Raw genomic sequence first — 25,402 nt, forward strand, 5'->3', positions numbered from 1 at the left:
TCAGCCCAAGAGCAAGGTACTTGGCTGATAATAACTACTTACTTGGCTAATATCCTGTTTGGATATCAAATCCAGAGGCCCACAGGACATGCCGGAAAAGCTGCCACTAAGCTGAATGGAACAGGGATGTTTGGATGTGGAAGGTGACTCCTGTAGGCATGCAAAATGCCTGCTGTGCCGGGGCTCGGCTGGTGGCAAACACCAACGAGCTGGCAGCTCACGGAAATCCTGTTCCAGCGACAGCTCCCCACCGTTCCGTCTGTGCACATGCCAACACCCACTCTTTATTTAATTCCCTCCGCTGGTTTATTTTGGCCATCGACCAAATCTCCACATGCCGTAGCCTACAGCCGGGAATCTGCGAGGGCAGTGAGGGAGCAGCATGGGGGTTGATGGCACAGCCGCACCGCTGTAAGCCCGAGAGCAGGGAAACCACTGTTGCCACCAAGAAGGTCTCACTCCTCGGTGCATCAGGAGGGCTGTGCAGCAGCCGCTGCCTGTGAGAACGGAGCGACCTCCTTCATCCCACCGAGGGACGTACGTGACATCTGTAGGTGCTGTGGTTTGCCAGCTGTGGTTGCAAGCAGGCAGGCAAATGGGCTCAGATTTTTGCTCGCGTAGCTGCGCGTACGGGTGAGCATCCTCTGACTTTGAAGAGCCATCAGTGCAAACCAGCCCTGCACCAGCGGGAGTTTGTAAAGCACATGGCTGGAGTTGCTTCATCACCACAAACTGAACGCTACTGCAGATGACTCCCATAAAATGAGATACATTGCTGTAATAAAGGAAACAATATTTACCAAGATACTTCGACCTTTATTTTCAATATATATCTTCAAAGCAATTAACTAATATTAGAGCACTAATTTTCCCCAGGCCTCTGTGACTCTGGCAGGTACAGTTAGGCCTCTCTTCGTTTACATCATTAAGGTGTAATACAGCAAATTTGCTGCCTTGAATGGGAGCAGAGGTACCAGTACCTGCAACAGAACCAGAGCTCAGGGGGTCTTAATCTGCCAGCCCAAACCCCCTTCTCTGTAATAAGCAAAAGAGTCAGCAGTAGGGTAAAGCCAGGTACAAGATGCTCCCTGGGCAAAGCCAGAAACATGATGCTCGCTGCCACGACCACGAAGACCAGCATGAATTGCACACACCCAGTGAACATTTTAACACGTAGATACAATGAAGGTTCATTAAACGCTTTAGCTTGGTGCCATGCAAGGTGGCTTCACCCTGGTGTACACACACTGACAATGGGGGCACTGCCCCGTATTTACACCACTGATGGTCCCAAATCAGCCTTAAAAGACCAAAACACCCATCATGATGAAGAATAAGAGATACCCAGAGAAGCATGCTGCACAGGAGCAGCAGAGTGGGAAAAGGAGCTTTGCTCCCACGAGGAACATACCCCTTGTCCAGGTCCAAGTATCTTCTACAGCAAGTGCAAGCCCACCGTAGCACACTCCAAAATGAGCTGGGAGTGAGGACTCCCACCTCCGATCGCAGTCTGCCACGGATGCCTGCTTGCCCTCCAACAAGCCCACAGACCTCTACACGCCCCAATGTATCCCTCTGTAAAACTGGTGATGCCATGGAGGCTCATTTCGGTGATGTTTGGAAAGCACCTTGAGAAGCACTGTTACATAAACAGCCCCCCACAGCAGGTTTATCAACAAACCAATTCTCAAAAGAAATGGTGAAAATGGAAAATGGGGGCTTCATGGTGGCTTATTTAAACACAGGCAGACAACTTGGCCTTGGCAGCAGAAGGGTGCATGAGATGCTCCTCTGGTGCATCTCAAAGACAACACCATACAGAGGTGAAAATGAAGCACTCTTAAAAAAAAAATACTCCCCTCACCCAACACTGTGGACTTTAATAAATCCAGATGTCTAGTACTTCAATTCTTAAAAACGTGTCCAGAAAAAAAAAAAAAAAAAAAGGGGGGGGGTGGGGTGGGGTGGGGCGGGGAGGAGAAAAATGCAAGGAGGAAAACAGGCTTTATATTCACTAAAGAGCTCACCAAACTGCACAGCCTACCTGGGAGATTCAAAGGAAGGGGGGTGGGGGGGGGTGGGGGTGGGGGGAGGAAGGAAGAGTATAAATAAAAGAAATACGACCCAAAAAACCAAAGTACAGACATTTCAAATCATACAGAGCAAATTTCAAGGGCAGTGAGATATTATGAAGTAGCTTAGTAGAACGGTTTAACAGTCTCAAAGATACTTCTAAACATTTTATTATCAGGAAATCCAAATGTCAAAAAATCCCAAAATTGGCTTAAAAATAAATACATTTTTATAAGTAAAACTGGAGTTCTTTCATTTGCTGCTTTTTATTTCCACAGCTTTCAGCACACGCTCTGCTCTAGTCACATTGTCAAACTTATCTCTTCAAACAAGAAAGAGAGAAATTCTATTTTCCTGCTTGTCAGAGGAAAAGTTCGAGAAAACCCAGCATCCAGAGAGCCAGGGCTTTAGGAAAACCATGAAACAGGCAGAGACCTTTACTGACCACATCAGCCATGGTTCTGAACTGGATCCTCACCAGCGTCTTAGCCATTCAGTCTGAGATTTTTAGTAGCACCCTTCACAGATTTACAGGCAATAAATCTATCAAAGCCCCCTGCCTTTCTTTCATCTTTTGGGGGGCGGGGAGGGGGTGTGTGGTGGTGGGGAAGATTAAGAAGAATGCCAAAGAAAAGCTCATGGTGTTTGCCAGGGAAAGGGAAGACAGTGAAAATAATTCAGTGTAGGAAGAAGAATCAGTATTGACGGAGTTTATAAAAAATATGCAATAATACAAATATAATTCATGCAATGGTCCCAGGACAAGAGATCTTTTTTTTTTCCTTTAAGCTGTCCTTGTGACCTTATTGTTATTTCTTAAATTGCTCCAACACTTTGAGCTTTACTGCTATAAACACAGAAAGACTCCTGCACGTCTGGGGACCAAGAGGCAAAGCCACTGGGGCTGCAGGCCAAGGGCTGGAGCACTGTCCCACCACTCCTCATCGCTGGTGGGACTGGTGAGACCAAGTGCTTTGCAGAATGAAGTAACCCCTATCAAGGTCATGCTTTGAATGCAAACATGCTGCAAGAAACTTAATAGAAACTAATGATTGTGTAAAACATGGTAATTTTACATTTAATGTATGGCATTGCAATTTGAAAATTTGGACTAGGATGTCACAGCATTTCCTTGGTTTCAGCTTTTTCCAAAGATGTAAAAGCACCACCCTCCTCTTCTTTCTTAAGAGAAAGTTTAATGAAAATGCCAAGGGACGATGGTAAATTACTTTAACCCGACCACCAATTTAGCAAAATATTCTTAACCAGATGAAGCCCACAGGAAACAGGTTTCACACAACGCAAAACTCACACCGATTTTATCATCAGCACAACAAAGATCAAAGATGGCGGGTTTTTTTTATTTGCCAACTCATCTGCTTTTTGTCTTTTTAAATTCTACCTTTAAAATAATGTATCAGATCAAGCTCTCCATCACTACAGTGAAAAATGAGGCCAATAGAGTCACTTAGACTACCACTGAGCAAAACACTCAGGAAAATCTGGTCCCCTCTCTTTTTCTTTTTCTGGGTATAACTTCATGTCATCAGCAGTTTGCTAATCTCTCAGTTCCAAAATCCCAACGGGAAGCAGCAGATACCAAGGGAGCCGTCCGGAAGGCCCACAGCCCGTCCAAACAAGACCTCTTGCTCTACAGCAAAACACACTTATCTCTGCAAAGCCTTTGTTTAACCACCCCAGCTGAAAACACACACAGATGACAAGCATTTACAACTAATTTAACCTAAACTTGATCATGGGGTTTGTCAGTCTTTGCTGGAAACAACATCTGGCAGCCCTACCCAGCCCCAAGCGATGGGCACTCCCAATTACATGGAATGGAGGCTGGCAACACTTCCCATGGCGAGCTTTAACACAGTTTGCTGGTAATTTTTTCAGAGAAGCTTTTCTCTGTCATTTTATGTAAACTCTGCATTGAGTTCAGTACTTACGTTTAGTGAACTCAAGGAACTCATTTTAGTAAAAAACATGAAAGAAAAGTATCCATGAAAATCTAAAAGAGGAAAAGGGTAAGTAAGTTGACCTGAAAGCTCATGTGTTGACCAGATTTGCACTGTAAGACTAATCACTGAAGAAAGCACCGAATGGAGAAATTCACTCATCATAAACTTCAGAGATTTCAAGAAAGCACTTGACAGACTCCATCACTATTCACTCTGGAACATCTTGAAGTGTTAGGCTTGCCAACAAAAATAATTACATCATCAAGCCTTTATACCAAGCTGCAGCTTGAATACTTAAAAGTAAATGCAGATTTAAGTACAGGGTTCAACATAAAGGCTGGGATCAGATCAGCAAGAATTCGCTCACTTCTGTAGCTGGGCACTGGATCTACTTCACTGGGAAAACAAACATAAACATAACAATATATGGTGTAACGACAATCCGTTTCAAAATCCAGCCACTGCTGATGTCGTTAAATCTTCCAAGTTTATCCCACCCAACACAAAAGACTGATAAAGGCCAACAGTTGGATCCAGCACTTCAGGAAGATGGGGTTAGCAGCCTGCTACAGAGGAAAAAACAAAATTAAAACACAACTTCCATCTTAGAAGAAGTGATGTAGTTTATACAGTAATTGACCGTGATTCACAGTTAACTGGGATAATTTCACCAACTGAAAAGAGGGTATTTGTGTCTAGCATCTTAAATAGGATTCACCCATTAAAAAAACTATCTACAGCTTGAACTCTTGAAGACTACAAGTCTTCAATTCAAAATATTGTTGCTGCCTTGATATATAGGCAAGAAAGCTGTAAATCCATGAAGGGTACAGACAAATGCTGTTAGAAACAAATGTTAGAAAATCCTGAGTATAGCATAAAATAAAGTGATAGAAAACGCAGGGATTTACTCCAAGGCTGTCTCTTATCTCTAAGGTTACGCAGAAAAGGGGGTAGAAACATCTGGCAAGCATGGTAGGGATGCAACTTGAGCAGAAGGGGCGGGGGGGGGGCTGAAAAAAGTGGAAATGACACTGGAAGTTCTGCAAGCACAGGTGGCTTTTTGGAGCAGTTTCTCCTCGTCTTCAGCAACACAGGCAGATAAAAAGCTGCCTCATTGGATCCTGGCTGCAGCAATACACAACACTGAAAAGAAGTAATTTTGCTTGTTTAGCGGCATCTAGACTCTGGGCTCTTTGCCGGTCAGGCTTTGCCAGCCCAAGGTGGTAACTCCTCGCTGGACACCGTGCCAGCAGGACTCAGCAGCACCAGCACGGCTCCAGCCAGCGCTACACCTCGTCCCTGGCAATTGTGGCTGCCACTGTGCTTTCGCACGTGCAATAATACAGCCCCGTCTTGCACGCTTGGAAACGATATTCACGGCACAACTGCCCGCGAGCAAGCACACGGGGGAATAGCAATAAACCTGTCCCCTCATATAACTGATCTTTGCTCAGCTAAAGGTTTTATAGAGCTGCAGAACTGGGGGATACCTAAGTCACTGCTTGAGAGATGAGGAGCTTACCAACTAGAAACGAGACGTGACTTGCAGGGATTGCTTCTTTCTGTTCTTACAATTTTTATGTTTCTATAAATGTGTTATATACACATAGTATCTGTCTTTATTGTAAGGTTGTAAACTATGAATGCTAATTAAAAAAAAAAAAGTGAATATTTAATGCAATGTAAGTCCCCCTAAATGGCAAAGGCAATCTATACCTTGTAATATACTGCATCTACTATCAATCCACTAGCATTTAAGTGACCAATGTGAGCATGACCTGGATTAAAATTAAACTTCACAACCCGATATTACACAGCTGACAAAAATTGCACGTTTTAACAAATCCACTAAATAAAAAAAAATAATCAAAAAACCCACACACATGCAGGAAAATAATTGTACATGAAGATGTAGGTAACAAAAACATAGAGACCAAATCAATATCTTGGGTTGATAATTCATTCAAGTTACAACATATTCCACACATGACTCAAGTAGAAAAAGTAATTTTTTTGAACAACTTAGTTAACTGTATGCCCACACCACACCAAAGGAATGTTAAAATCAGAAAGTCCAAGTCAGAAAGTGAAGTATTCTAAAATGAGGAATTGCCAGATTAAATTGACTACTGCAATCGTAATTTTGTTCTCTTGTGCATGCACACTACCACACATGGGTTTATTCTTCTGCTAATTTTTTTTACAAAACTGACATAGACCTGCAAAAACTACTGGAAAGTTGGAAGCAAAGCAGAAAGAACAGAAGATTACAGTGATTAGTCCCTGATTCTAGAGAAAAACAATAACAAATAAAGAAAAAGAAACCCAGACACCCACTGTGTTCCCTTGTCCTGATGTCACTGATATGGATGGCTTCACATCGACATGTTTCCAACATACAGTTAGCTGCCTTTTCTCTGGCTGAAGATCTACAGAGTGGTACCTTCTCGTGGGAGGAAAAAAAACCCACAGATTTTCCATCTGTAACAGGTAATATTCCAGGGAATATGGAAACACAGGACAAATGCGCTTTTGTGAAATACTGCTCTGCAGTGCCAGAGCGTTGTTCACCTTAAGTAGGACAGTCAAACACTCAGTAAACCCCAAGAAAATCTGAAACCACATCTCACTCTTTATTCGCTTCACTTTAAAATGATAACCCCTCATTAGAGGAACACCTCATTAAATAGCCCATCTGGGTCATCATGCAGGTTCTCTTAACAGGCAGCACAAAACCCCAGAGAACTCGGGGACGGTTGATGTCCAAGAGCTTTTTCTTTGCTGCACTGAGCAAAGATTTGCCTGGCGTCTCTAAGGACCCTAACAGCCAGAAGGTTGGGAGCCTTCAGTTTTTCCTCTCCATCATTAAATCTCCATGGGAAAGTGCTGTCTTTCACTATCACCATCATTAGTACTTCCTGGCAACTATGAATTTGCTTTCTTGAATCACCTGCCCCAGCTCTACAGCTAAAATCCTCTGGAGGAGCTTGCTGACGCCTCCTAATACCAGGTAAAAATGTTTGCACTATTACAATTTATTTAAAAGGACCTTTACAAAGCACAAAGAGCACACGCTTAAAGGGCGAGGTTCACCAACACGATAGGGTGGTGAGCATTATGACATTCCTGCAGTAATTTTTTTAAACACCTAAAGAATAACCTGCAGGTCTATACCTCTCAAACCTCATGTTTACTAGAGGTCAGAAGCAGGGGTGACTGAATCTAGACTGGCATTTGTGTCCTCAACAGCAATTCTTTAGTCATTTAATGATCCTCTCTGACCTTCCCACATGATCAGTAGTGTAAACTTCACCTCAGTTAAAACAACTGATGAACAAAACAAGAAAATCTGAGAAGGTGCAAGACAAGAAACAAGATGTCCTAATGGCATTTCTTTCCCTGAATGCCACTAACAGAAAACAGGGCTCCACTTGTAGTCCTAAAGGAAACCGATATTAAACTGCCCTTCTTTCTGATCATCTTCCTCATATTTCCATGTGTAGCTGCAAGCTCAGGCACTCTCAGCTAATACCAAAAAACAGACCAAGTGAAAATTTAAGGCTTCACAACTTAAGATGGTAGATGCTTCCAGACCAAAACAAGGTAGATTCAAGACTGCTTACATCATGACAGACCCTTATGGATGTTTTCAGAGCATGCATGTAGTAAACAACAGCCTAACTGTCAAAAAAGCTGTTGATTTAAGGTCTGGAGTAAAAATTGCATGCAGTTTTCTGGTTGGAACAGCAGCCAAATGCTGCTGCAATGACAGCACATGTGGATCAGGACATCAAAAAAGCCAAACCTGACACCAACAGCTTTGAAAGCAGGAACAAAACAACACCTTGCTTAAATAGACAAGGAGGCATAACTTAAAATTCCAGCTTGAGATTCAAAGCATCTTAATAAAGCAGCATGCACACATGAAAAATCAGAATGTTTTAAACCTCAGAAAGCACCTCTTTGAAAACTCTTCATTTTCTAGAAGACGCACTTTGACCCTCATTTTTTATGCCACTTTACTTTCTTTTGCTTTTTTTTTATTTCATTCAGAGGGCAGAAAAAGGAACACAAGTGCCTCAGACTTGGAGACAATTACCCGTATCACTGGTCTTTTTGCACCTTCACAAGTGTGTAAGAGCGAACACCCCAGACAGTTTCTACCCCTCTCTCCAGTCGAGGGAGCAATGAGAGCAGCAAGATGCGCACCCTCTCCTGGATCCAGCTGTACCCCAACAACACGACCATGCCAGCCTGTCTCCATCTGCTCATGGCAGCTTCCCGGCTGGAGACGGAGTTGGCCAGCCGTGCAAATGGCCAGGCTCTGCAACCAGAGCGGGCAGACAAGCTGGGCGACTGGTAGCTCTGCAGGGGGCTGTCGTTTTTGGCAAGGTGCTGTGAAAGCACCAGGGCAGCTGGCACAGGGAAAGGTGCTCTGTTGACAGCTCGACCCTCTTGGTAGGTAGCCACTACATTGGCTATGACTGCCCGCACTCACGGGTCTGAGGCCATCTCCTCCTGACTGCCCACGGTGTTACACCAGGGGTGCAGCTGGCCCACAGTACCTGCACTTCACGAACATCCAAATCAAGAGCTATCCAGCAGCTCTGGAGAGTCAGGCCAAATCCTTCAAGTTGAGCGGTGTTTTTCTCAGCTCACAGGAGACTGAGGAGGCTGTTCATTAGCCGCAGCCTTCACCCATTAGCTTTGGAATCTGCAAAGGCAAAACACTACTGAGGACTCACATTAGTGGGAAGTCTTAATGAGGGTAAATGCTGGGAGCATGCCTCAAGAAAACCAATTTTCTCGCTTCATTTGGACAAGGTGAACCTGGTAAGAAGATACTGCAGTTGTACTTACTCTCACACAAACTCTGAGCAGATGGAGGCTGCTGGCTTCAAACTTGGGGCTACTTCTTTTACAAGGAGCCCACTCCAGGAGACCTCACCCTTTTTTCTGCAAATTAAGTTTATCCATCCCTCAGATGAAGGCCAGGGAAGGGCGAGGTGTGCTACAAGGCACAATCCCAGACCAGACACACTCCTAGAGCAGGTATGCAATGGGAACATCTTCCTAGTACACAGCTAGAAAACCAGCTTACAGAAGTGGGCTTTGCCTAACACTCAGACAATGAGACAATCTCAATCAACTAAAGAACAAATTTATAATTCAGCCTCTCTTTTCCTTTAAGCAAAATAATTACCCTGACAACAGACACAATTTGCCTTTACATCTGCACTTATGCATGGGGCTTCTGCTGGCACAGATTTCCCAGCCACAGGTAACACAAAGTTTAAGGACCTGGTGATTTTAGCATAAAAACGCATCCAGTGCAAGACCAGGCAAAAGTGGTGCATGGTTTTGAGGAATATTGGTCCTGAATGTTTAAGTGCTTACTACCTGTCACACGTATTTCCATCATCCTTTGTTTCTTCTTCTTGTATACAAAAGCAACTTAAAATACCAGGAAACCTGTTTTCCATGTAAACACAAGGCAGATTCACTCATTTAATGAAGAATGGCTTTCAGAGTATTCTGGCTATCACAAGACAAGTAGTCCTTTCTCAGTTTGAATAAACTCTAAACTTCCAAAATTACCTCAGGAGGAACATGCAGGCCTCCGCCCTGCAAACACATGCATATGTATATCTTTGCTTAATTGAACTGTTACTCATACATATAGATGTTTGCAGAGCTGGGGCCTCTACCTCTTTGTATTCAAGTTGCTTGACAAGTAAAATGCAAATGAGGTAATGTGGTACAAATGCAAATTATGTATTATTGATAAAAAGTTACAGTTCAGCACAGAGGATTTACAAAGAAAATACTGAGGCCTACACTGAAAGAAAGGAGAGAGAAAATTGTGTATTTAAAAAAAAAAAGTTTTAAATTTTCTATTTATTTCCACCTATAAAATGTTTTTCTATTTATTATAGCTCAAAATGGAGCACCTCACCTTGTTTGCCAACTTTAGACTGCATACAGATGCTGAGACACTATTCTGCCTATCAAGATGTGGTTTTCACTACTTTAATTTAAAAAATTCCCACAGAAGGCACCAAAATGGGGCAATGGTGAGAAAGCGAGAGAGGCAGGAGAGACTGCTGTGCTGAAAAGCTCTGTTGTGTTCGGCCACATATTTTTCTCATTTGTTTAGTCTGAAATTCCTCCTTCAGTGACTCTGGATTTGTTACCTTTACAGAAGGCACTGGGAACATCTGGGCTCCATATGGCTTGCACCTACCCTGTGCCAAATGAAGCTATATTCTGTTTTCTAAACCCTTTATTTCTCCTAGCATTGCCACCGACGAGGTTTTAAATATCTCCACAACACACTACAACGTAACCTCAGAATCACTCCGTTTGTTGACATAAATTCCATGGCAGTGCATTAACTGTGGCTGGGTTATCTGGCATTTTTTGCCTCTTCTTCTTCATTTTTTCTTTTTTTTCCCTCAAGATTATGATAATGCAAAGGAACATCTGAGAAGGCAGTTCAGCAGTAACACCATCTGCACTCAAGGAAGCTGCCCCACCAAGATAAAGGAGGAAAACACATCCTGATAGTAATTCTTCATGAAGAATTACACTTCTACATAGTTAAAATTTTGCTTTGGCCTCCTAGTTTCCCAGCTCTTGGTGGAGCTACCTGGAGTTTTCTTCCAAGAGAGCAACGATTTTTGAAACTCAAAAACTGGAGAATGTGGCATAACCTTGTAAAAGTATTTCCCTCTCCCTTAGCTAAAAAAGAAGAAACCTAACTCTTATTTGCCCCCTCCCTGCTAGACATTTCTGCATCACAGCATCTCCCACAGGTGTGTCTCATATCCTCTGCTTCTGGAACTGCAGCTACTGGAGAGGCAATGGGCTGCACTGAGGTTTCTGCCAGCCAAACCCACCCATGCAGAGGTTTGTACCACCTTGAACTTTGACAGAGGCTTGTTTTGCTATCCCTCACTCTCCAAGAGGGATGTAGAGACCAAGAAACACTCCACTAATTATTTGGATAGTGTTCCAAATCCAAATGGGATTGAAATATTGACTCCACTCTAGAATAATTGGCGATCTGTGTATTTTTTCCTACTGTACAGCAGGTTGATTCAGAGGTGTTAATCTCAGCAAGAATAATTGGCCATCTGTGTACTCTGCCCTGCTGCACACCTTGTTGATTTGGAGGTGTTCTCAGCAAGGAACACACTCAGGTTCTTTATACTCAAGGAAGCATCAAGCCCCGGATCCCAACAACCAGTACGTTGCATCTTCTGTCACTGTTACGAGACATCATGCTTTTCCCTGAGTCATTATGTTTTGCTTTGTCATTAAGAAACTTCATCTTGGTATTCAGGCACTAGACTGAAATGGGGAAGACTGGAGTCCATTTCTATAAATTCCTCAAGAGGCCCTGAACAAAGCATCTGCGGGAACCTCCAATCTCTAATCTTCTGCCCCTCATCTGCCCTGAAAATACTGGGCATGCAGGGAAAGGAGCTAGTCTTTCCCAGTGCAAATGTGCCTATCATGATAAAACCACTAGCAGCAGGACCTCCTGGATAATATTATTATAAAATCAGAGACAGTCACAGTAGGTTCAGTTGGTAGATGGGCTATTTTCAGTGTTATTCCCCAGGTACATGTCAAAACTGCAGCAGTTTACCCCAGCAGCCCAAATGCTGATACTTCAAGTAAAACCTACCTGTGTTCTGGGCATGAATTTCCTAAGGCATATTTAAATTCTGCAGTAATCTTTGCATGAATTTAGCAATGTACACCTTCCTTTTCTTTAAGGCCAAGCACCTTCAATGTTATTAACCTCCTTGCTGATTAAGGATAACAGTGCACAAGACCTACGTATTTACACCAAGCTGTCTGCACACGTTTAGCTGTCACACTTGTGCAGCACATCACAAGTGCTCGCATTCCCACCCCCCCGGCACTGCGCAGCCCTTCATGCGGTTGCAGCAATGTTAGTTTAGCCTTCACAGCGTGACAGGGATGTCACCCTGACACCTCAATGGTGAACCTGGAGGGTAATGCACGCTGTCACTGTCACAGCAATGCTCCTGAGTGGCACTGGAGCAAAAGCTCACCCCAACTGGGATGGTTTCAGCAACTTTAACCTCCCCTTCGCAGCTTTGTCACACACCAGACATGGAAGCCAGGCTGTGGTGCCACAGGACCATGCTGCATGGCTGGGTGCATAGGCAAGTGGGAAGGCATGGGGGGTGCGAGAGCTGTGCTCCCCCTCCACTGCAGGCACCTCCTGCCACAGTCCCATCCAACGAGCAGCCTGGCAGGCTCCAGCAAGGCTGCCTTCAGCATTAAACATCTATACGATGGAGCCCTTGATCTGAATGCATGCCTACCCTTTGCAGTGTTTACTGCTTGTTGGAAGCTGTACAAAAAATACTGCCTTACCTCCACTGCTTTCAGCACGTATCTCACCTCTGCTCCCAGAGTTCAGACCCAAAAGGTGCTGAGTAATCTGGCTGTCACCCAGGAAGGTGCTTAAGGCGCCTCCTTGAACTCTGACATATTCACACCTCATGAGCTTAAAGGCTTTGCCAGGTTGGTGCTGCAGTGCTGACACTGGGTACACCTCTTTACCACCATCCACGCAAATACAAGCAATGTGCACTTCTCTCTTGCTCATGTGCACACACTCATCCCTAATTCTGCCTAAGCACAAAGCAAAACAAAGAGCTGCCTGCATGCAAACATCCCTGAGAGAAGGAACCACATGTGGCAGATGCTACTGCATTGCTTAATGCATCATTTATAGCCTTTCAGGGACTGTACTGCTGTGATGAGTAATTTGGCTAGAATATTGTCCAGAGACCGTACCGCGTGGATTAGGGCACTTCAAAGGTCACTAGCTGGGTCAAAAGCAAGAAAGCCCTGCTAAAACCAAAGCTTACCATCAGCACTGATCTTGCAATGAGAATGAGAGCAGGAATGGGCTCTGCAATGCCAAAACGTTTATTTCTTTCACTGCTGAGCCTCCTTATGTATAGCCTACATATAAAACATGCTGCAGATCTGTCTGTCAGAAAGCAGAGGCTGGCAGCACAGTGTCTGTTAGCATCCATGTCCAACCCTGACTTCAGCTGCTCTGCCAGCTGAGCCGAGTACAAATTCAAATGCAAGGAGGCTAGCAATCAGAAACCACTTCTCCACCACAAGCACCTTTTCCCTGCCCCACAGCGATGCAAACATCACATCTGAAAATGAGATGAGATAATCTTACCTTGTCTTTAACAGAAAGAGTCTCAGGTCAGCAGGGATGGCGACTGCTCAAGCGGTGCCTTAATTTACACAGCTGTAAACTCTGGCCACATATGAACCCAGGCAGGAAGGCAAGTTAATGAATTATGAACAAATATGGCATGCCAAAACACATCAATCATCATCAGTCAGGGACAAGCAAAGCACCATCAATTCATAATGCTGACAATTGCACAAAACTTATACAAACAATCAATTGGATCGCATGGCTGACTGGAAAAGGAGATGTTGGGTTTATGTCATTTAACACTGGATTTTTCACTGAATGCAAAATGCTGGAAGACTTTAAAATAAAATTGACAGAGTCAGTGCTCTAGTCAAAAGTCAGATAAATGGCCTTTGCCCACTAGAGAAAACAGGTTAATTTACCTGTTAATTCTTTTCTTCGGTGCTGCTGGTGAAAGCCAGGCCAGCAGCCACCTCCCTAAACACAATAAGAACCTGAAAGTTTGTTTTACTCGGAAAAAAACCCTACACTCTTCTCCCAAGTAAAAGCACATTAAAAAAAAAAAAAAAAGGAAAGAAAGAACACTACTGTTTTTAACTAGGTAATAAATGCTTTAAATCAATACAACAAGGCTGTACAAATGACAAGGAGCTAGAAGTTGCAGGCTGGCATTCCTAAAATTAGCTGGACTAACAATATTTTAATGAGCTATTTCAGAGGAAAAACTTGCTTATTGGCATGTCTTCTTTAAATTACTATTATCAGCTACTTAACATTATTTAGCCTCCTAATTTCCTTCATTTTAGGACGACTGATGGTTGCATTAGGACAGCTTGCAAAATGATCTAGCCTCACACATTTTGTGCCATGACTATGAACTGCAGAGCTTCCAGCACTCTCTCAGGCAGGAACAAGTATTTCCTGAAAGCGTGTTTTGGGCAGAGTGCATTCAAAGAAGAGGAAACTTCTGTGGTTTTCTTTCTCAACTGCCACAACAAAACAAAGCAAAAACAAAACAAAAAAAAATATTAGGACTTCCTTGCATTTGAAATGAAAAGTGAAGACATACCTCCTAGACAGCAGAGCAGCCTTTGCTATAAACGCAAGGTGAATGCAGTTCTTGTTCTAGGGACTGTACGGTTACCGATAACAGTTTTTCTTGAAAGCTTTTTAAAAAAAATCATAAAATGCTGCCCTTCATTTGCTGGAACACTTTTGCTCCGTGCCTCAGATCTGTCACTACAGCGTGTGCCGAAGCAAAAGCAAAAGCAAACCATTTCTGCAAGCGTGGAAGGTGGAATGGGAAACCACCTCAGCAAGGTGTGTGATTTCCACCACGAAGCAGAGCATCCCAAAACCACGCCCCGACCCCCAGCAGGGTGATGTGCTGCTCTCAGAGCCACCCGGCCACGTGGGTGTAAGGCAAGCATACCCAAGGTAGGAGCACAGGGCTGTAAAGGTCTCAGTGAGATGAGAGCGTCTGTAATATTTGCTCTTCAGCCAGCGTTCCCCTCTCCTTCTGCTACGTACATACAGAATTGTGTGCTGATGCAGCCATGCACAAAGGCACACACTTAAATTTCAGATGGTAAATACTGATTACAGTCACACTGCAAGTATTTTTTTTGTTGTTAAGGGGAGGTGCAGGATTAAATGCAAGTGGTTTGCTGAATCGATGTCTTGATCTCTTTTTACTTGTATTTAATCCTATGTCTAAGCCAGACCATAAGCCCCTGAGCAAAGAGAGAAAAAGCATCCTTCTGTGACCTGAATATAGACCACACACAAAAACAGGCACATGAGAGAAGGGTTAACTATTTATGTGACACTGGGTACAACCTCAGGTTTCACTTCACACATGAGTGAGATTCGGAGCAACTCTAAAAAAAAACAAAAAACAAAACCAAACCACCAAAACTGTCAGGTATTTTCCCTCTCTCTCTCTGGGAAAAAGAAAAAAAGATAAAAAGGTCAGAGTCGGGGGGGGGGGGGGGGGGGGCAAGGGAAATGCATTCGCTGGCCGGAGCTGCACCACGGGGTGTTGTTTCTGAGCTCAGGATGAGGTCCTGGGAGCCTCTCCGTTCTCCAGTACCACATTGCAACAGCCAGGGCACCTGCCCCGCCTCACTCACCGACCTCCAGCCCTGGCTCTGGGCTCTGCTGGGACTCTCCTCCTGGGGGCTGCACCTTGCAGCATGCCCTGCCGGGTCTGCACAGCAAATGGAAGATGCTGACAGCATCCCCCAGACTTTCCATTTCCCTGGGATGTGGAACCTGGCCATAACGAGGTCTGTGAAACCACAGCCTGCCCTTCATCTGCCATGGTGCTGACTGCTGAAAGAAGGGCTCCAGAGAAAGGATCTTTCAAAAAAAAAATCTTATCTGAAGAGGCAGGAGAACTTTGCTGACTGTTTGAGCAGTTAAACCACAGATGTCCCTGGCCACCACGTGGAGCAGGAGGAAGGGAGAGAGCTCTGCAGACGCGAGTAGCGGCTCTTTTCTACACCCAGCTCAGCATGGCATGTAATTAGTCCATTTGAAGGTCAATACGCTGCGATTGATTTTTCCTCTCACCTACCAATGTAAACTAGGAATAATTCCATCACAGTTGATGTAAACATTAATATAAAATTGGTTTAAGTCAGAAAAGCGCTGGGTTGACTGTGTTACTGTATCAGAAAGCCAGTCTCAGAAGAACAGCCTTTATTTCCTTGCAACCATGTTTCATCAATAAAATTGCCATTATTATCTTTATTTGTTCTAATACCATTGCTCAGGTTCAGATCATGCTTTCACACTGAAAAGTGCTTTCAAGTCAAAATCCAAAGACCCACGGAAGTCCACAAGCTTCCTTCTCATGTGCCACAAGCTTTATTTCTGCAGAATACCCAAGCTGAAAGTGTCACTAGCTGTAACATACCCAGCCTGAGCGATCCTCAGGTATGAACACCATCATCTTCCCCAACCTCATGCTTCTCCCTCAATAGAAGTGGAATTGCTTCTCTTACTTTCTGTAAGGATTGACAGACAGACTCTCCTTTTGTGGATGAATGAGGATTTATTTCTGCTTAAGGCACAGCCTCACCAATGCTGACATCCCATAAAGCAAGAGCTGGTGTTTCCTACTAACTGTAAAGAAAAGTACAGCTCCTTTGCAACAGTAAAAGAAAAAAAGAATTTGTGGCTTAAATTTTATACATAAAAGGCAAGTCCCTATGTCAGCACCTGAGCTTGCCTTTTGCTGCTATGTGCTCATGTAGGATGATGCCCCACGCTGCACTCTGGTAAGCTCAGAGCCATGCCAGGTCCCGCAGCGAGGGACATGGAGGGACACCTGGACAGGGACTGCAGCAGTAGTCACCCTGCAGGACCCACAAACGATTTGGCAAAGCCAGGGTTTAACAGCCAGTCCCGACCTCCAAAGCACGAGAGGAATTTTCTAAAACACCTCAGAACAAATCAAGAAAAACTTCTTGCTGTACTTTGAAAAGATGACAGCAGATTTTTCTGCCTGCCCCTGAGCAGAGCCGGGGCACCTCTGCTGTGTGATGCTCAAAGCGAGGGGCTGCCTGCTCTATGCAAACAGCATCCTACCTCCCACAGCTCAGATTTACCCTTCTGGAAATTTACCTGTAGGTGCTGCTGTCAAAAGTTTAAGTTCACAGTTGCCATCAGAAAGAGATTTGTTCTCCAGAGGTTTCTAAGGCTAGCTGCTATTTTCTCCAAGATTATAGACAATAGACAATGATGATGCTTATTATTATTTTCATCATCATTATTATTGTTGTATTCATCATCATTATCATTATTAAGTAAACCTGTCCAACGCCAGTCCTGAAGAAAGCTTGAGCTCGCTATCTGGGTCAAGTTTCTCTCAGTTTAACCAAGTATGTAAAAGCACAACAATGCTATCAAACGCGGATATGAAGCTTAGCAAAACATTAGATTCTCACACCAATTATTATCTCTCAGTAAGCCGACATCTATGGGATCACTCCTGGGCCTTTTAATTTAGCACGTCTTCTAATTAAAGAAAGATTAACTGTACTTCCAATAATTCCTCCTCCTTCCTCAGTCAGGCTCAGGCTTCTCTCTTCCTCCCGAGCCCCTGGGGAGGGTGGGCTCACCAAAACCATGTCCACCACAGCCCCCCCTCCCACCAGCAGGCAAAGCCCCAAGGCACCAGCTCCATCACAGCCCCAGCTCCCCCACAGAGCACCTTCTTCCAAGGAAGGGACTCTCGCCATGGCTTGACCAGAACAATGGCTGGAAGAGCTTGCTGTTTTCCCATGTGCTCCCCTTGAAACCCAGGGGAAGAGATGGCCATCTCCAGAGAGGGGCTTCAACCTCCCTTCCTCTGACGAGTCAGTGGTAGAAAATTCACCTTCTCCTTCCAGAGCTGTGGTCAAGTGCCTGAATCGTGGCATTTGTGCTGAAGATCACACAGGCAGTCTTGGATGAGCCCACAACCATCTACTCAAGTCCAACCCGATCCCTTATCCAAAGGGATCTGCCATCTGACTCTGCTCATCCATGGTGCTTCCCTGGAACTCCCCAGAGGCTTCCCCAGCCCACAGCTCAGTTTCAACCCAGGTATTTCAGGCACCACCTTTCCAGTATAAATGCTGTGGTGTTACACACCTACATCAGTTCAGGACCCAAAGCTCAGATCAGAAAAGCCTGCCTAAAAACTGGTCCTTGTACCCACAAAACCAGCCATGCCGGCAGATGGTCTGCAAACCATACACACACAAACACATACCCATAGCCACTCAGGGGTAATAATGAGGTCCCTATATGCAAAAAATAGAGCTAGTAAAACTGCCTTTCTATCTCATTTATCTTGATGAGGGAAAGCACCTGGTGTTATGTGAGTTTCAGGACCGGTATAAAAGAGTCTGGCCTTCATAGGAGGGGCCCTGGCACAAAGCCCACCCCTGCCAGTTTCTCATAGCAATGGATTTCCCATCACCTCCCCAGCATGCCGCCCCTCAAAGACAACTTATAGGGGACAGCTGGAGTCAACAGCAACTATCCCTGAGAGGGTTTGCTTGAAATTTCCACTTGTGGAAACTTCATATAAAAGAGCAATCCCTTTGATATACACCTTGGGACATGGACACACACCCCAACCAGCCTCTCCCACAAAGTGTAAATATTCATGACTTACCCAACTGCCACTGCAATCTCTCATAGGTGGCATGTACAAAGAGAGGAACACTGCTGCACTTGAGGGACAAGGGTTCATTGTCTGTCTACCTGTAGCACAGAGATGGAAGACAGACAGGCTGCACAGGCACCCCCATGTGTACCAGCCTCAGCGGCTGCAGATGCTACCGACCCACCTTCTTCTAATAAGGTGAACAGGCTTTTTCCCCACGCTGTCAAAGGGCTGGGAGCACATCTGCTAAGCTTAGCCTGCACCCATGCAGCTTTTTGGCAGCCCTGCATCCCACTCAGCTCCACTACAAGGTTACTCCCTGGCACACCAAGAAATTTATTTTCTCACTAGAAGCGCACAGAGCTGGGGAGAATCCAGCAAGGGGTGGCTGGGAAATGTCCTACCTATAAAAAAGGAGTTGGAACCCAGATGCTGGGAGCAGCTGTGTGCCCAGCCAGGCGTTCCCACTCAAGCGGTGCAAGTGCGGTGGCTACAACAGCTGCACAATGTGGGATTTTATTAGGCTCGCTCCTACCCACACCTGCTGTGCTCTAACCCACTGACTGCTGTGCAGGCTTGCTCAGCCTGTGGCAGCTCACAGCTTCAGCATGGGCATCCCCTTGCTGTGGGGGCAACAGGGCTTCCTTAGACCCAAGGTGTGAGCTGGTCCTCAACTACCTCCTTATCACCAGAGGTTCCCCAGGCTCACAGCCACCCTGCCTCTATCACCACCAAACTCTGCAGTGCTTCTGATGTACAGTTTTCTGATACAATTAATATTAAGCCAAAATAAAAACATATTCAAAACTTTTTCTTCATGCAACTTACCACCAAAACGGTGGCTAGCCAGCCCAGGAATGCTAGTTCTCCCAGTAGAGTGACCTCATGAAGAGGTCACCCCACCCTGTGCCATATAAAGTTTGAGATGAGCAATGATTGCTAACTGCACCAACAGCAACGGATCAAAGGCTTATTCTCATGAAAGCTCATCATCAAACTGATACACCCATTCCACTCAAGAGAATTTGATAATGGACAATTTTTTAATTTCCCCATAAAATAAACTCTTGCTCACTCTCATTCAAAATCCAAGTGACACTTCACCAAACACCACTTCTCTTCTACAGACAAGTTTTGCAGAAGGCAGAGATGGTTCATGCTGGATCCACTGCAAATTTTGAGTGACACTGATGCACTCGCTGGTCATGGGTTTCATGCAACCCCATGCAATACCAGCTTCCCCCTGCCACCCACCAGCTCCCTTCCCATTTGATCTGAAGCTCTTTGATAGAACTTCATGTGGCAAACCTGCATGTGGCAAACCTAGCATGACATACCTCCTGGGCAAGGCAAACACAAAGTCACACCAGTAACAAAAGTGGGCTGTGAATCACTCCTGTCCCATGTGGAACAAGACTTTGTTTCTCTTTTTCCTCCTCCACCCATTGCTGCAAAAAAACCTTCCAGTGTAAGACACCAGGCTCCATATAGCTCTGCTGTTGGCAGGGCCAGCCCTCAAGTAGATTACCTTTGCTCACAGATGATTCTCTGCAATGAGAAGTTTCTGCACAACAGCTTAAAATCCATCTTTCTGGGCGGTCTCCCTGCAAAGCTATAGTACGAGCCTTTCACATGTGAGAAAACGGCACTGCTTGTATGCAGACAGCTCCTAACTATGGCATTTTAATTATGGGCTGAATCACATTCCAGCTTCTGTTGTAACAGCATGTAAAATAATCCCTTTAAATACCCACTCCGGGTACCCACCCCAGCGCAGCAGTGGGAGAGGGAGAGGCTCCGCATCGCTGCCGCAGCTCCCCACCACCGACCCCTTCTCCTGCACTGCCCTGCTGGAATGGAGGGGTGTGTGGGACAGGGCTGGGAGTGAGCAGGGGGTCAGCTCTGTCCCCAGGGCACCCACTAGTGCAACTTTCACCCCAGGGGCCACCGTGCACTGCCACGGCCTCCCCGGGCAGAGGGGAGACCCCAGGAACGTGCTCTTCTTCCTCCACCTCTGCCACAGCCCTCCCAGCAGCTTTGGTCCTGCTTTGCACATGCGGTGAGTGGGGAGTGGGACACCCCCCAACAAGCTGCTGCAGAGAGCTGCCTTGCTCCTGGCAGGAAGGGGAGTCGGTTGGGATGCTCCCATCCCCACCAGCAACACCACACTGCTCCCTGTGACTTAAATCATGTCTGGGTGTCCGACAGCTCTGCAGGCCTCTGTTTCTAAGTCATCTCAGCAGCCCACTCTGCAGTGACTGATAAATGTCTTTTTAAAAAAGAAAAGAGTATTACCAAAGAATCTTGGTATCACCCCCCCCCCCCACCCCCACCCCCCACCCCCCCGCCTTTAACCAAAAGAGTATTACCCACCCCACCCCTTTTTTAACCAAAAATGTAGTACCTCCATTGTGCGATGCCAGGCGTGAACATCACGTTTAACATTTAAGAAATCTGAGATTGTTTAAAGGGAGGAGAGTCTGTTTTACCCTACAGGCACTGAATTTAGAAGGGCAGGCAAGCCAGCTTCAATCTACACCTCAGTAAACGTGGCTGTGAACAACATCACCTGCACCTGCGGTATCAGCTCCAGCGGTGCCAGCCAATCCCCAGGTAAGTACCTATCTTCCTTTTTGAAAGAGAACAAAGAAAGGCTCATTTTACCTTAGGACTACAGGCACAGAGCTTGGGGCCTTCACCCCACACACAGTTAAAAGTTAGTGAATTCACATTTACAGGGCAATTTTCATCTTCTTACTCTTCTCAAAGGAGAATGACTCCTCCTTTCTATCCCGTGACAACTCCTACTCCCCCCAAAACCTAAATCAACCTGTCTGTCTGATTTTTCTTTTTCTTTTCCCCAGTCTTGGAAGTTTGAACTAAGAGAAAAAAGGAAACGGTTGACAGAAGAACTAAATATGGAAAAGTGCAACCTCATTAATCAACATGAAGAGCTCCCAGACACAAAGACATTCTGACAAGGGAACTTCCATAAACTCCAGTACACTGCTTCAGACATCCTACGTATATGTCCATCTCCCTGGACAGTCTCAGGGGGTGCACACCCCACATGCCTGGGTTTGAACTCAAAGGTGCAGTCCCTGGCCATGCCTCCGTGCTTCTCCCACCGCTGGACCACCCCGACAGCACATCCTCGCCAGTGCTGCAGCAATGACCAGGGCAAAATGTGGTGACCCCAACCACTGCCTATTTCTCTACACAGCCTTTTTTACCTATTTGAACTTGCAGTCCAGGGGAAAAGGACAGATTGTAAAGCTTTACAGTGGAAATGTATCTCTGAATTGTGGTAATCTCCCTCTGCTCTGCTTTACTTGCTCTTACCCATAGCCAGACCAAAATAACGCCATATAAAGATCCAAAATCCTACAACAGGACAAGGGCAAAGACCATTACAAAGGCTTCAGTGAAGATGAGCTAAATGCAACCTTTTATTCTGTGCTATAACATTGCTTTGTCATTCACCAGCAGCCAGGAATGATGCTGCTGCTTCCCTCAGAAACTTGTCCCAGTCTGAAAACTAAAATTGCAAAGTCCTTTCTGTTCTATCCCACCTGAATACAGCCAAGTTTCACTGTGAGGTTCAATCCATTAGCTGATTAAAAGCTATAGATCATGCTGTCCTGAACATATTCAGGCCATTATGAGTAAGGCCTGTCAGAAAAGATTCCAGCACAACCTGTATCTTTGAAATTGTTCGGGCTACAGTTAATAAAACTTCACGTTCAATCATTCTTCAAGCCCGTAATACCAACAGGCAAAGAAATTTATGGTATTCTTTGAAATTACATACTGAGAAGTGAGTTACAGGTACACCAGTTTTAATTCCCAAACAACAACAAAAAATTTATCTCAAAAGAATACCAAAGTTGTAGTTGCACGCCAGCAACAGTCTGCTCAGGAGAATGACACACACACAAAAAAAAAAAATTACTGATTAATTCCAGCTCTAATTTACAGATTTCCTTCCTAGAGACTAAGCAAAACTTCAAAGTTTCCCTGTAGACAACTTTCTTCATATCTGTTTACTCCAATCCCTCCTTAAAACATTAAGGAAAATACCCTCTAACCAATGCATCTATTATTGACCGCTCTTAAAAGCCATCAGTTTACCAAGAGCAGGATTAAAAATCAGAAAAATCAGAATAAATAACAGAATTTTTAAGGGTTTGCAACTAAATGCTGACTGCTAAGCAGCCGCTGTTCTTCAGCATTGCTACAAGAGCTCTTTCCAAGTCACCTCCCTATACGCCAGCAATGCCAGTCCCCGGTACTCAGCAAGGCGCTTCCCTCATGCTGAAAATGCAGTTGTGCCACCGAGGGTGGAGTGGGAACCTGCACGGTCTGGCAGGCCCCACCTCTGCCACGCTGGCACATACACCAGCTGTAGCTAAATTAGGCAAGTAAATTAGGAGAACGCACCTGGCTTCTGAACATCCCCAAGTTTACTCGACTGTTGCCTCTTGACGTGAGTTCCATCTTCAGGGACACAAGAAAACCACTGGGTCTCCTCTGGCCAAGTACGTCCCCCCTAATTTCTGTCAACTGAAAAACCAGTCCTTCTAAAAGCGCTCTGCAAATTCACCTGGATACGTCACTGTCTGTATTGGTGTCACAGCGAGCCCTCTCTTACAGGAGATTTACAAGACTTCCTAGAGGCTCAGCAAACAGTCTCACTCTTTCAAAACTTTATACGATAAATAAGTCAAGATTTTTCATCTGCACATTACAATGATATTTAAGGACTTGCCTTTTAGAGCAGCAAAACCTAAATCTTGTCAATTTGCTAGCTGCACCTTATTTACCTAAATAATTTATTCTTATATGCTGCAAATGATCTTCAAAGAGATTGTAAAGGTTCCCAGTGTATTCAGTATTCACGGCCATGAAACAGATCGTTTATTCAAGTATTTTTAGCTCCCTTTCCATTTGCCAGCTAGTTACCATGTCCTGATCCTAAGCTCACCAAAGGCAAAGAAAAGACTCTGTAATTATTTATGACTCCTTCACCTGCCATTCTACATGAATGGTACCCTGTGAGTATTTGCAAATGTTCTGTGACCTTGTGAATTATTTTATTGTAGGATGTAGAAAAGCAGTTTTTCAAAGTGACAGGGAGTCATTTACAACCTGTGTAGCCTTGCAAATGACTTAAGTGCAACTCCACAGACGTGGTATCATTTAAAAATGTATGTTTATTGTTAAAACATCCTCCACTTTCAGAAAAGAAAATAAATACTGGGGGTGGGGGTGGGGATTATTTGTAATTGTGGCTATGTTTGCCCTCAAAAAAAATCTTATCCTAGAAAATATTCTTGGTCTTACTACCCCGTTTAAAAAACAGCTAACAATAAAGGTTACCAGATCTTGTCTGTTTTGAACACTGAAGATATTAAATGACAATAATTATGCCAATTTATGGATCACAATCAAAATATCTAAAACGACTTTTTTTTTCTGCTGAAACTATGAGGATGAAGAGAAGGAAAGGAAAGCTTCTCCAGGAAAGGAGCTTAGAGCCGAGCTACAGAACATGAACAGCATTTATTTACTTTCAAATAAAGGGAGGGACTTCTGGGCAACAGGAAGGGTTGGTTTAACCCTTTTTTACTCTTCAGTTCCTAAAAGCATTCCAGTGGCACCACGGATGCACAGTTCAGTTGAATGCCAACGAGCTTCCTTTTTTTAGACTTACTTTTGCACAGAACTCATAGGTAATCCACTGTAAACTGCAGAATAGAGGTTGAAAATTAATGTGCAAAAGGGCTGGGAAGCAAAGCAGCCATACAAACAAATCCCACCAGGGACAGATAAAGAATCCAGACTAGTGGATCATGTGATTTTTTTTGACATTTAGGCTCCCCACACACAATTTCTGTACATGCATTCTGTTATGACCTCGCTGATCACCTGCTGTCACCTGTAACTGGAAAGAAAACACAGCATTTATCTCAAAAGGAAACAAAGCAAGTGATCACCAATATTCCTAGAAGCCTCAACCTTCAAAAATAAAAGCTTGATTTCTTAAGGCAGCGAGACTATGAAATAAGAACATAAGAAATCAATAGAATGGCAACTCGACTGAGAGTACCAAGTCTATAAAAGAAAGTTTTCAAGACTCACGAGTTACTTCAGTCAACCAAACATTCTCCTTAGTTGAACTCAACTAGATCTAACACATTGGTGTAACCACAAAAACCCAAATCTGTGCCACCTGCACTTGGGACAAAAAAATCAGATAACTGAAAGGAATACTTTGAGGCGGACAAGAATAATCAAAGGTCTGGACCTGTGAGAGAAGAGTGATCAAATTTGCTCTGAGGTCAGCAAACACATCAAAGGTTGCTGCAAATAGCAACAAACTGATTTGTTCTCCACAATGACAGCGCACAGAACAGGAACTTACAGGCTCAAACTGTAGCAAGGAAGACCTAATTCAGGCATTAGGGAAGGCTTTTTTTCCAGTGGTAAAGATAACCCTGGGCAGGTTTGCTGAGGGAGCCTGTGGAATTTCCCATATTGAAGACCTTTACAAACTGAATAGGCAAACTCTGCCAAAAATGGCAAGCAAAGATATCCTACTGGGTGGTAAGGGGGTGGACTCCTGAAATAATTCCCAGAACTATTCTTGTGAGTGTGTGATAGATTCTTGGACTGAGAGATGGTAAATGCCATTAATCAAGAGCAGAGATTAGCAGTTGCTCCTGTTTGTGGGCAAGGCAGGAGGAAGGACAATGCTGACTGGGGTGGAAGGACACCATGCGCTATCAAAACACTTATTGGCTGGTATTGCTCGGGTTTAAGATGCTAAACTAATGACTCTTATTACATAAATGGTTAGCCACAATACATGCATTGCTTGTTTAGTGCTGAGCACAGACATACTATTGGTGAAAGAACATGGACAAGGTTGACAAATACACATACAACAATGTGTTTTGTCTCTGGACCTCA

The 25,402-nt window shown here is 44.5% G+C and overlaps 1 protein-coding gene across 3 annotated transcripts in view; it reads right to left on the bottom strand.

The window, feature by feature from the left end:
- The window catches only part of BTBD11 (BTB domain containing 11), a 181,023-nt gene that overhangs the window by 92,412 nt on the left and 63,209 nt on the right, over positions 1-25,402 (bottom strand). The window contains exon 1 of one of the 3 annotated variants that reach the window (XM_037389811.1): positions 14,339-14,420. The exons of the other annotated variants lie outside the window; for them this stretch is intronic. The gene's annotated coding sequence lies outside the window, so the exon portion shown is untranslated. Of the gene's footprint in view, positions 1-14,338; positions 14,421-25,402 lie in introns of those variants that run through there. 3 annotated transcript variants of the gene reach the window in all.

Source organism: Falco rusticolus, chromosome 5 (assembly GCF_015220075.1).
Source record: "Falco rusticolus isolate bFalRus1 chromosome 5, bFalRus1.pri, whole genome shotgun sequence".
Taxonomy (NCBI): Eukaryota; Metazoa; Chordata; class Aves; order Falconiformes; family Falconidae; genus Falco; species Falco rusticolus.